Here is a 10,781-nt window from a genome sequence, read left to right on the forward strand (position 1 = left end):
AACCCAACCCCCCCAGCAAGAAAAAACTTTCCATTCTCTGGGCTGCATGCTGTTTAGGGATTTCCTCTTGTCTGTGAAACTCTCCCTTGCTGAGTTCTCAGGAAAAGTGGGTCGGGATCTGAGCAGCTGGCAGGTGTCCATCTCCTGCTCAGAAGGCTCTGGGGACAGGTGAGGATAGTCTGGAAGGGGTTCACAGGGGAGTTTGCTTGGAAAACCATTGTTTGCCCTCCTGTGTCTCCTGCTGAGTCCAAGAACAGGACTGCAGGGCAAGCCTCTGATCCCAGGAGCTCCTTCGTGTCCCGTGTTCAAGGGCAGCCTCAGGGAAATGCAGCTGGACTGATCTTTTGGGCTTCACTTGCCTGCTTGCAGCACAGGGCAGGGTCATGCAGCCCTGCAGAGCCTCAACAGCTCAGAGCAAAACCTTGGACATACAGGCAAATGATTGTGGGTTGCATACGTGCCAAATCTGAACAGGTTCTTCTGCCAGCAATTCCTCTGCAGTGTATCCAAGGGAATACATTACACTGGTACTGGGTGCACAGCTGGATGGATAAAAAAGTAGCTGTGCCATCAGATCAGTGGAGTCATAAAATTATAGAATTGTTTAGGTTGGAAAAGATCTCAAAGATCACCAGACATGGTGCTTAGGGACACAGGTTAGTGGTGGGCAGTTCTGGGTTAATGGTTGGACTCAATGGCATTAAGGATCTTTTCCAATCTAAATGACTTTGATTCTCTGCTACCTACAGCCATGTAGCCTCTGCTGATTTCAGAAAGATGGTTCTCATGCATTGAGAAGTCATTCATATAATGATCAGAGCTTGTTCCCATTAACTTCAAGAAGAATTTGGATGCCACTGAGAAGAATTTGTGAAAGAGGGAAGTCCTTGAATGAAGATGTTGATTTTGGAACAGATAGCAGACAGGTCTGAGCTTGGCTGCAACATGGACATTGTTAACATTCATTAATTTTCTTGATTTTATATTTCCCAGCATTTTCATTTGCTTTGTGCACAATTTCTTTTTTGTTTCAGCAGATGCCCTACTTTAATAATGAGAACACACTGAAGCAAATCATCCTTTGAAAAAGCATTTAAAATGTAGCACCTATTCTGCTCTTCAAGTCTTTGTGGTTTTATTGAGTTTGAAAATACCAAGAAAAGGCAGAGACTCTGGGATTAGCTTTGCAAAACTAGTGTAAACAAGAAGCGATACATGGCTTCACTCTGTCTACTGCAGGTTGTCCTTTCACATATAAATCTGTTTGACCTTACAGGAAAACAGGAAGACTATGAATGAAGGTAAGCAGCTTCCGAAACCCTTACACGTTTGAAGATCTTCCTTAGGGTTACTGGAAAAGGGTTTGTTGAAACAGGATGTGCCGTGTTTCCTTTAACTTCTTTTGAAGCTACACGTCAAAGGTGTGCTTCTTCCTCAGATTTAAATTATTGCTCTAAAATAAGGACAACCATGGCTCCATCCTTTTGTGTCTCAGTCTCCCAACCCCATGAGATAAGATAAAGACCTTTACATGTATAAGTGCATCATTCTCAACAGACATGAAGATAATACAACTGGATTATTTCCTCAGTTCATCTGAGGGGAAAATGGATGACAAAAATCATGAAACTCATGGAAGATCATGAGAATTTCAATATTGATGACAGCTGCAGTGGTTTGATTGTGTGGGTAAGATGCCAAGAAACCTCATCTTTCCTATGCTGTCTCCTCCAGCCTGTATATCTATATATATATATATAGATATATATATATACTAAGTTGGGTTTCCCTCTAAGCCCCTCTTCAAAGGGGCTATTTGTGCCTGCATCTCCAGAAACCTTTGATTGCAAGAAAGTTTGGTGACCTTGTCTTTTTTCTAGCTCTGGAACAGGGAATACACATCAACTTTTCTCAGTCTGTTTCTTCATACAAAGAATCTTTAATAGCCTGCCTGTGTATCTTTAATAACCACTACAGATTGTTTGAATATGAGAGGAGTGTCCCATCACACAGCATCTTGTTCATACTTGGGTTGACACTTCCACAGGGAACAAGGGAGGGAAAACACAGTTCACTGCTAGGATGTTTGCAGGTAAGTTGCTCTGCAAGGAAGGGGGAATTCACCCTTCAGTGGAATGCTTTACTTGAAGCCATTCCTTGTAAAGGTAAGAGTATTTTCCATTAGCACTGACTGTTCTCCTCTCCTTATTTTGCCTATATTAAAAACTGAAAAACATGCTCTTGGTGGAGGCTGCTAGAGCTGTACTGCTTGTTATAAATTCTGAGTGTCAGGGGCTTGACACAAAGCACTATTACTGACTCAGTTTCCCCACAGGGGTCTGGGTACTGGTTAGCTTGACACCATTCACCCCAGCCATGAAAACCAAGCACTTCCCAAGTGCTGGGAGCTGCTGTAGGTACAACACCCTCATCCAAAGGCTGATGCTGGCATCTCACAACTGCTTCATAACCACACTGATAATCTGTTGAGATAGCTGGGAAGGTAAATGGGAACACTGTCCCTGGTGACCCAGCCACCATTACCTTTGTCCATTGGGAGATCATGAATACATGCCATCTAGGTGCAAGTTATCATAGAAGTCATAGAATAGTTTGGGTTGGAAAGAAGGATGTTAAAAATTGTCTACTTCCAATACCCCTGCTGTGGGCAAGGAAGCCACCCACTATGTCAGGAAGAGCCATGTTCAAGGCCAGGTTCAACACTGCCAGACAAGTTAATAGAACTATTTTTGTAAATCAAAACAAGTTTCTGCTGGCAGCATCTCTTCTCTCGACACCCCAATTCCTTATGGTGCCAAAAGTTCTGACAGACCTATTCAATGGCATTTGTTTCTCAAGAAGGAGCTGAAGAAATGGAAATGAAGCCTTATCTTTGTAGCTTTCAGTTGTGGGAAAACAATAGATCCAGCTACCAAGAACTTCTCCACTACCCATAAACGGACAGAACTTCTGCTGGTCCAGTTCCTTTGGGACTGCCCCACTGCCACCCAATGTGTGGCTTGTAGTTACAGCAACAAGATCCACTGGGTTGCCCGAGGCTGTGGTGTGTTGGGGTGTAGTTCCCTGGCAAGGAGAGGTGGTAGAACGTGGCTATCATGGCACTGCAAACCTTGTGCTCAGGTGCTGTGAGGGCTGGCAGCTCCCGCAGGGTCCGGGAGCTGGGAGCTGAGTGTGCTAACACTCTCTCTATCCCACTGCCCCTATCCAGGGAGCAGGGCAGACCTGGAGGTTCTCAGCCAGTTCAGCCAGCCATGCTGAGTGTTCATAGAGCAAGTTCATGGTCATGAGACAGGACGAGCTCAAGTCAGAAAATCATCCTGCAGCTCAGCCAAGCAGGGCTGTGGCGACTGGGCCAGGCAGGGTCTCCTGGTGGCTGGACTTTTTGGGACCCATGGGTGGGCTGGGCAAGATGGAATGGGCAACCTGCAATGCCACTGGAACACAGACTGACAGCCCTGGTTTGGGCTGGAGGTGGATTCTGGGCCACTGAGGATAGAAAGGAAGCTTGGGTGGGCTGATCATAGCCTTGGCAGACATGGAGGCAGTGTGTCTGGTAAAGCAGTTAATTAATACTTTTTGTTCCTGACCTAGGAGAGATTCATGACGCAGTTAAGGGACCAGGGAAAGAGGAGCCATGCTGACGTTTTTCACTTGCTTTATTTACCCAGTCCACTGCAGGGAAACCCAGGCAGTGAGATCCAGTGGTAACAGAGGGCAGGGAACAGAGGGCATTTCCTGCCTGTAACATGATGTGCTGGGACAGGGTTTTCTTACACTGAGTCCTCTGTCTTCAGTGTGTCCTTTCCTCCTCCACACCCCAGTCATATCCACAGTGTAGCCATTTTCTTTTTTTATATATGGCATCTTGCTGCAGCATTATGCATTCTGTGTCCTTAAGCAGATTATAGCCAAAAATGAATTCCAGTTTAATGGAAAATATTATCCATTTCCATGGGAATTACTTACCATGTGATTGTGGTTGTACTTCCTGTTGTGCTTAGGGCTAGAACCATTAAATGATCTGTATTTTTTACACTTTCTTACAGTTCTCCTATAAATATCTATTCCTCATAACGGGTCAGAACATTCAGTCTTGAAACATGGCTCATTTTGGTTTTTATGCTGTGATCTTATGCCAGATTATCAAATACTTAGTCTAAAGCTGGATTCCACGGAGATCCTCCTACTTCCTAGTTTGTTATTTCAGGTCTGCAAAGCCAAATTCCTCTGGACAGCTATCAGCTGTCAAGGAAATGGGCTAATATTCTTGAGTGCTGAAGCTGGTCACTTGCCTTTGGTAGCTGGCTAAGACCTCTGGTGTTCAGGAGGTAAGGGCTGCTGTGTCAGGCAACCCAGCATGTAGAACTACCCAAGTGCTGTGTGAGTCCTGGCTCACAGCATTGGACACAGTGATCAGTTGGGCCCAGGAAGAAGGGAGAGGTGTGGTGAAGATATTTTAAGAAAATTGGTTTTATTTTTCATTATCCCACTCTGATTCGATTGATAGCAAATTAAATATGCTTCCCTCAGATGAGCCTGAGCAATCTCTCTGTTCTTGTCTCTCCCCACAAGTCTTTGGTCCTTATTTTCTCTCTCTGCCCAGACGAGGTCAACCAACCACAAGCAGTGAGTACTGGTGCCTGCATTCCCCACCAAAGTGAGGCACAGACACTCAACAGAGGAAACATTTGCTCAAGATGCCATTTATTGGCATCTTTGCACAGGGTGAAACTTCCAGAGGGATTGGACTGTCTCGCAAAGAGAGAGCATTCATTGCCCACGTGGTCTCTAGTTCCAGGCTCCTTGCCACGCCCTCTTCATCTTTGGATCTGACTCCCAGAGTGAGCTTTTGCTGTCAGAGAATAGTGTAGCAAAAATTACAAACACTGACAAATCAGTGTCTTCTCCATGTCCTGTGTGCTCAGGAATGTGGCACCTACTCCCCAGGGAGTGAAGGATGGGTGGACACTCCTCCTAAAAAACAGTGAGGGTACAGAGGCCCCTTACTGGTACCACACACTTGGACCCACCACAGTCAGATCTTCCACTCCACTGTGAATTGTGTCAGCACGAGAGCTGCTCAAGCTGCAGCTATAACCCTCTAGAAGGTTCTCACAGAAGCCATACCTGTAGTCCTTCCACAGCTTAACCTGCAGTTCGGTGTGCACTTTGTGTGTATCCAGCCTTTGATTGCTTCAGACTACACTGAATGCCTGAGTGGGGGTGGGGACAAAAGGTGGGGTTGGCTTGGCTGAGTTGTGACATGCTCTGACACATGTGTCATCACAGGGGATGTGTCACAATAGGGGCAGCTCAAAAAGGCCCCAGCAGGTCACGCTGGCCCTGCGTTGCCTTGGCAAGCGGTGAGTGCACACGTGGCAGGGAGGCTGGGCTGGGAACAAGGGCTGGGGCAGAAATGCTACACCTGGGGCTGGGTTCTCCCTCTGCATGCAGGGACAGCTCCTCATGGGAGAACCTTGGGCAGGCCACAGTGCTGCTGCTGCTGCTGGGAGAGCAGTACAGCCCTTGCTGCCTTTGAACTGTGTCCTTCCTGCCCTCAGATCCCTGTTATTCCCATCCCTGCCACCCTCATTGTAAATTTCCTCCCTACTGGCCCCATTTAAGCCTGCTTGTCATCCTCCAGCAGACCATGGATGCCATAAGATTCTTTTTCATGCTCCTGGAAAGTCTCATCCAGTACATCCAGCCCGTGGGTGATGTTTTGGATGAGGAGAAACATCTGCGCATGGAGCTGCGTGCAAAGCGCTTGGAGCGGAAGAGAATTCGGATGGAGCGGGAGGTGGATCAGCTCACCATGAAGCAGAGTGGAGGGGTCTGGGGAGACCTGCTCCGGTTTGCTTTGCAGCCCTGGCAGGTCTGGGCTGTTGCTGGGCTCCTTGTCCTTCTCTTGGGACTGTATTTTTTTTGGAGGAAAACGAGTGATGAGGCAGAGAACAGTAGTGAGGGAGACGAAGACCATGTTTCTGACAATGATCTGAGATGGCTTCTAGAAGAGCGCATACAGTGGCCAGTACAGGACCTGCAGAGAGACTGCGAGCGGACAATAGACCTGATGGACACAATGAAGACCATTGTCATGCACCTCCTGAACACCATTCCTGTGTCACGATGGCGCAGGAGGTATTTTTTGCGGCGCCTGGGAGATATCAATGTGAACCTGCGCTGCTGCCTGGAGGAGAAATGCCTTAACCACTTTATCATAGGCAACAAGAGATTGCCTCAGGAGATCAGCTTGCCACTGGACATTGCATCAGCTGAGCCACCCAATCTCTTCCATCATCTGGCATGGTGTCCAGTTGCCCACTCCCAGGCAATGAGTGAGTACCAGGATCTTCGGCGAAGGCTTGCAAGTGTGCTGCTCCATGGTCACTGAAAGAGGTGCTCATGTACAGAGCTGTGCTTGTCAGCCTTACAGGCAGTAGCAGAAAACCACCTCACAGTGCTGAGAAAAAGACAGGAGAATGTGGGATACAGAGAGAGAAGGTAAAACGTTGTGCAGCATCACTCTGCCACCAGAAGCAGCAGCTGTGCTGTCTCAACAGTCTTCCCAGCACAGCATCCAGTGATGACTAGGGTGTGGAGGCCCAGAGAAGCTGACTTCCATTGCAGGGTGGATTGTGGTGATGCACTCCCCTTGCCCCTGGCTCTACTACAATCTGAGAGACGCTCATTAGGCCTTAGCCTTGACAAACTTCATTTGTACCAAGCCCCTTTTGAGTGTATCAGAAATATTATTTGTTCCCAGGAACTAACAGATGTCTAAGTAGCACCATATTTTTTTCAAGGAACAGCCTTGGAAACTTACCTTTCCTTTCCTGACTTATTTTTCTTTCTTGACTTTTTCTGACTAAGAACCCAAGTGGAATAATATTTTTGTTGACAAACCTTCAAATAAAGTTACAGAGAAAATACCTGAATGGTGGAAAATTCCTATGACTAAAGCCTACTCTGTTGTGAATATAAAGCAGTCCAAAGTGAGACCTTTTGAGTTCTTGATTCCCAGAATATAAGGGACCAATGTGTTTGTCTCTAACACTGATAATTGCATGGCAGTGGAGCCAACCAGGGACTGTTGGTAATAGCCAAGGACTGCTGGTATTAACATGCTGTGAGAAAGACCAAGATTTGGCTGGAGAAGGGGGGCCAGGAGGAAAGAGGGCAGCACTTTTCTGTGAGAAAGAGCCACAGCACAGTACACCATAAGCACAATAATAGGGCCAAGAAGAGGGCATGGACTATAGAGTAGAATTAAGACCACCCAAAACCAACAAAGACCTCTGACCCATCTACAGGAAGGCCTGAAAGAAAGGACTGTGCATGGTAATTAATTAACGTAGAAAGTGGGAAACCTGTCTTTAGGGCAGAGAAACCTCTCAATAAAAAGGTAACCCCCAAGCCTGGGTAGTGCCCTCAGGATCCTGGACATCTCATAGATGAGAACGGCACAGCTGCATTGATGCTGAACCCAGGATTATCACCTGGACTGGCACTGCAGCCAGGATTGACATCCCATTAATTGGATCAACACTGTAACCAGAACTGGTATTCCCTTTTCTCTCTCTTTTCTCCTTTGTCTTTTTCTTTCTCTCTTTCTTTAATTCATCTACCCCTCTTTAATTCCTCTCTTCCCTTTAACCCTACCCCTTTATCTAAAACCCACTGACTTGTGCTTGTGTAGTACGTCAGGGACTAACATATCGATTTCCAAGCCCAGTGTGTAGTTAGTTTATACAGTTTTACTGATTGTTTGTGGACCCTCTAACTTTTGTTATTCTTTTCGATCACAAGCATTTAAAAATCTTTGGTGCTTCCTTCCCCTTAAGGATGGGTCGCCACACTACAGTGGCTACCAAGATGACTTTCATCCCCCTTTCCTCTCATACTGTCACAGCCAGGGTGACCGTTTTAGATGGACCCAGAAATTCTTGCTGGCAGCTCCAGCTGGTCAGGGACCATGCAAGAGGCATTGCTAATATTCCTCCTTGTGTTCACTGGGGTCTGCGTGGACAAGCTACCCATCCTTAGACACTCCCTGAGGAAAAGTTGACACAGATCTGAGCATGCAGGACATGGAGAAGGCACTGCTCAATCGGCAGGGGGAATTGCTGCCACACCTTTCCTCTAGAGTAAAAGCATACTCATGGAGGCAAACCTGATGTAGCTGAAGAGATCCTGGCCAGGGGGCTTGTGCTGTTACCACTTGGACACTGACTGCCATCCCTTTTCTGAGAGAATCTGTTCCCTCTGTGAGCTCCACCCAGTCTCTAATGGATCACTGAGCCAGGAGGATGACACTGGTGGATGATGCGATAGGGAATGAAAGGAAATCTCTTGATCCGTCACACAAAGTCATACAAATGGTGCACCTCAACTTCTCAGCCGCAAATGGAGACATCACAAAGAAGAGCTGAACAAGCCCAGAAAATTCCTGAAGTCCACATTGAAAATAGCTTTTTGACATGGGTCCTGTGGGAGCCAACTAGGAAAAGTGCCCTCCTAGACCTGTTGTTTGTCCACAGAGATGGTCTTGTGGGTGAAGTGGTGATTGGTGCTGTCTTGGCCACAGTAATCAAGAAATGCTTGAGTAAGAAATCTTAGGTGTTATGGAAAAAACTGTCTGTGGAGCTACTCCCGAGGGTTGTGGGAGAGCAAGCTCAAGGAACTAATTAATAAGGGCCCCTGAGCATGTAGTTTCAAGGGTACTGATGTCCACACATGCTAGTCCTTTTTATCAGAAATGTTTCTATAAGAGCACAAGTCTGATGAAGAACAGCAGAGGGAGGTGGGGTGTGGAGGCTGGTGGGCCAACAGGGAAAGAATCCACTGTACTCCCCTGGAGGGAAAACCCCTCAAGCCATAATCACCTGTTAGGGTGCAGAAAAAGGCTTCTCCCAGCATGCCTTGTTGTGACATGCAGATTCAATGTATCCCATTGGCCCTTCCCCCTGGCTGCACCCCTGTGCCCTCATCCCATTGGCCCTAGTGTTCTGTCCTGCCCCTCAAGATCCCTGTAGAAATCCCTGCTTTCCCTGCCTGAGTGGCTCTTCATCCCTGGACAATTTCAAGGAAGAAGCTCAATAGAGGCCCTCCTTGGAACTCCACACAAAGACCCCATCTCTTCTTCTGCGTCGCTCAGATCATAAAAGAGCTGAAACCACCCAGCGTGAGCACAGACGGCGAGGTGCCTTTTTTAAGAGGCTTCTTTGGGAAGGTGGCGGCACTTTGAACACTGCCCGCTGCAATAGTGGGGGTGTTTAGCAGAGAGAAAAAGTGCCTCAGAGGGGACCTTATGGTTCTCTAGAGCTCCCTGAAGGGAGGTTGTAGCCAGGTGGGGGTTGATTTATTCTCCCAGGTGTGGCAGGGGCATCTCATTCCACTCAAGAGCTGATCTGTGCTGTGTTAACCGCTCAGGTAATTGAAACAGGACCATCAGTCTTGCAGTGAGCTCTTTTGGCGCCGTGGGGCTAACAGCGGTCTGGCATCTCCCAACTGCCAATAAACATCTTACTGTTGAAGTGAGATCTGGAAAGAGAAGCTGGATTTCTGACGGACAGGCACCTCACTTTATAACTCCTAAAAGCCATACCAAACTTGCACAAAGCAGAAATTTGCTATACGTTTCTCTGGAAATGTGTGGTGTTTCTCTTGTGGACAAGGACACGTGTTTTGCAATTACTGCCATGGAGGTTGAGTGAAAGAAATTCGCATTCTTATCATCGCTGTGGTGTGTAACATTTGACTCCTGATCAATGCTGTTTCTTTGCCAAGCTTTAATATCGATACCTTCATGTTGTCCATTGTTTGTTATGCTGTAATCTACTTCTAGTTCCTTTTAGATTTATATTGAGTAGTAAGTAACTCTGACTGGGATTGTTTCTGTATTATCTCCTGTCTACTTATGAAATAATTCATTTTATAAATAGATTTGATCTCTAGAACTTCTGGGCCAGAGAGATTTCTTAAATATGAGCTGTTGACAAAACCTTTAGGCTAAGGAGGGGCTTGTCTGAGGATTCCACTTGTCCAGTGACACAAGGAAACAAGCAATAAGAGCAAGGAAAATGACCTCAAGTTGCATCATATGTGGATATTTAGATTGGATCTTAGAAAAAATGCTTTCATGAAAACTAATATCAAGTGTGGAAACAGGCTGCCTAGGGAAATAGCTGAGTCACCCCCCTTGGAGAGATTGAAAAGGCATGGAATATTTGAGGACTCAATTTATTAATGGAGTAGGCAGTGTTAAGTTTGCAGTTGCACTGTGTGATCTTCAGGGACTTTTCAGTATCGACGACTCTGAGATTTAAGTGTAGATCAACCAGTGAGGAGTCAAAACTTAGACTCAAAGATCCTCAAGGGTACCTTCCAACATGGATATCAATGAGATTGCCAAAGAAGGGCAGATGAAAATAGATACAAAAGAAAGAACAGTGGGAGTTCTTTGAAGAAGCTTCACTCAAGGGCAGCCCTAAGCAGAACACCAGGGCCACTCTGAGTGCCTGAGCCAGGGTGGGGATAAAGGGTGGGGTTGGCTGGGTTGTGACGTGCTCTGACACATGTGACATCACAGGGGACGTGTCACAATACGGGCAACTAAAAAAGGCCCCAGCAGGTAACACTGACCCTTGGCATTGCCTTGGCAAGCGGTGAGTGCACACGTGGCGGGGAGGCTGGGCTGGGAACAAGGGCTGGGGCAGAAAAGCTACACCTGGCTCTGCATGCAGGGACAGCCCCTCATG

Source organism: Pyrgilauda ruficollis, unplaced genomic scaffold, assembly GCF_017590135.1.
Source record: "Pyrgilauda ruficollis isolate IOZ18807 unplaced genomic scaffold, ASM1759013v1 scaffold110, whole genome shotgun sequence".
Lineage (NCBI taxonomy): Eukaryota > Metazoa > Chordata > Aves > Passeriformes > Passeridae > Pyrgilauda > Pyrgilauda ruficollis.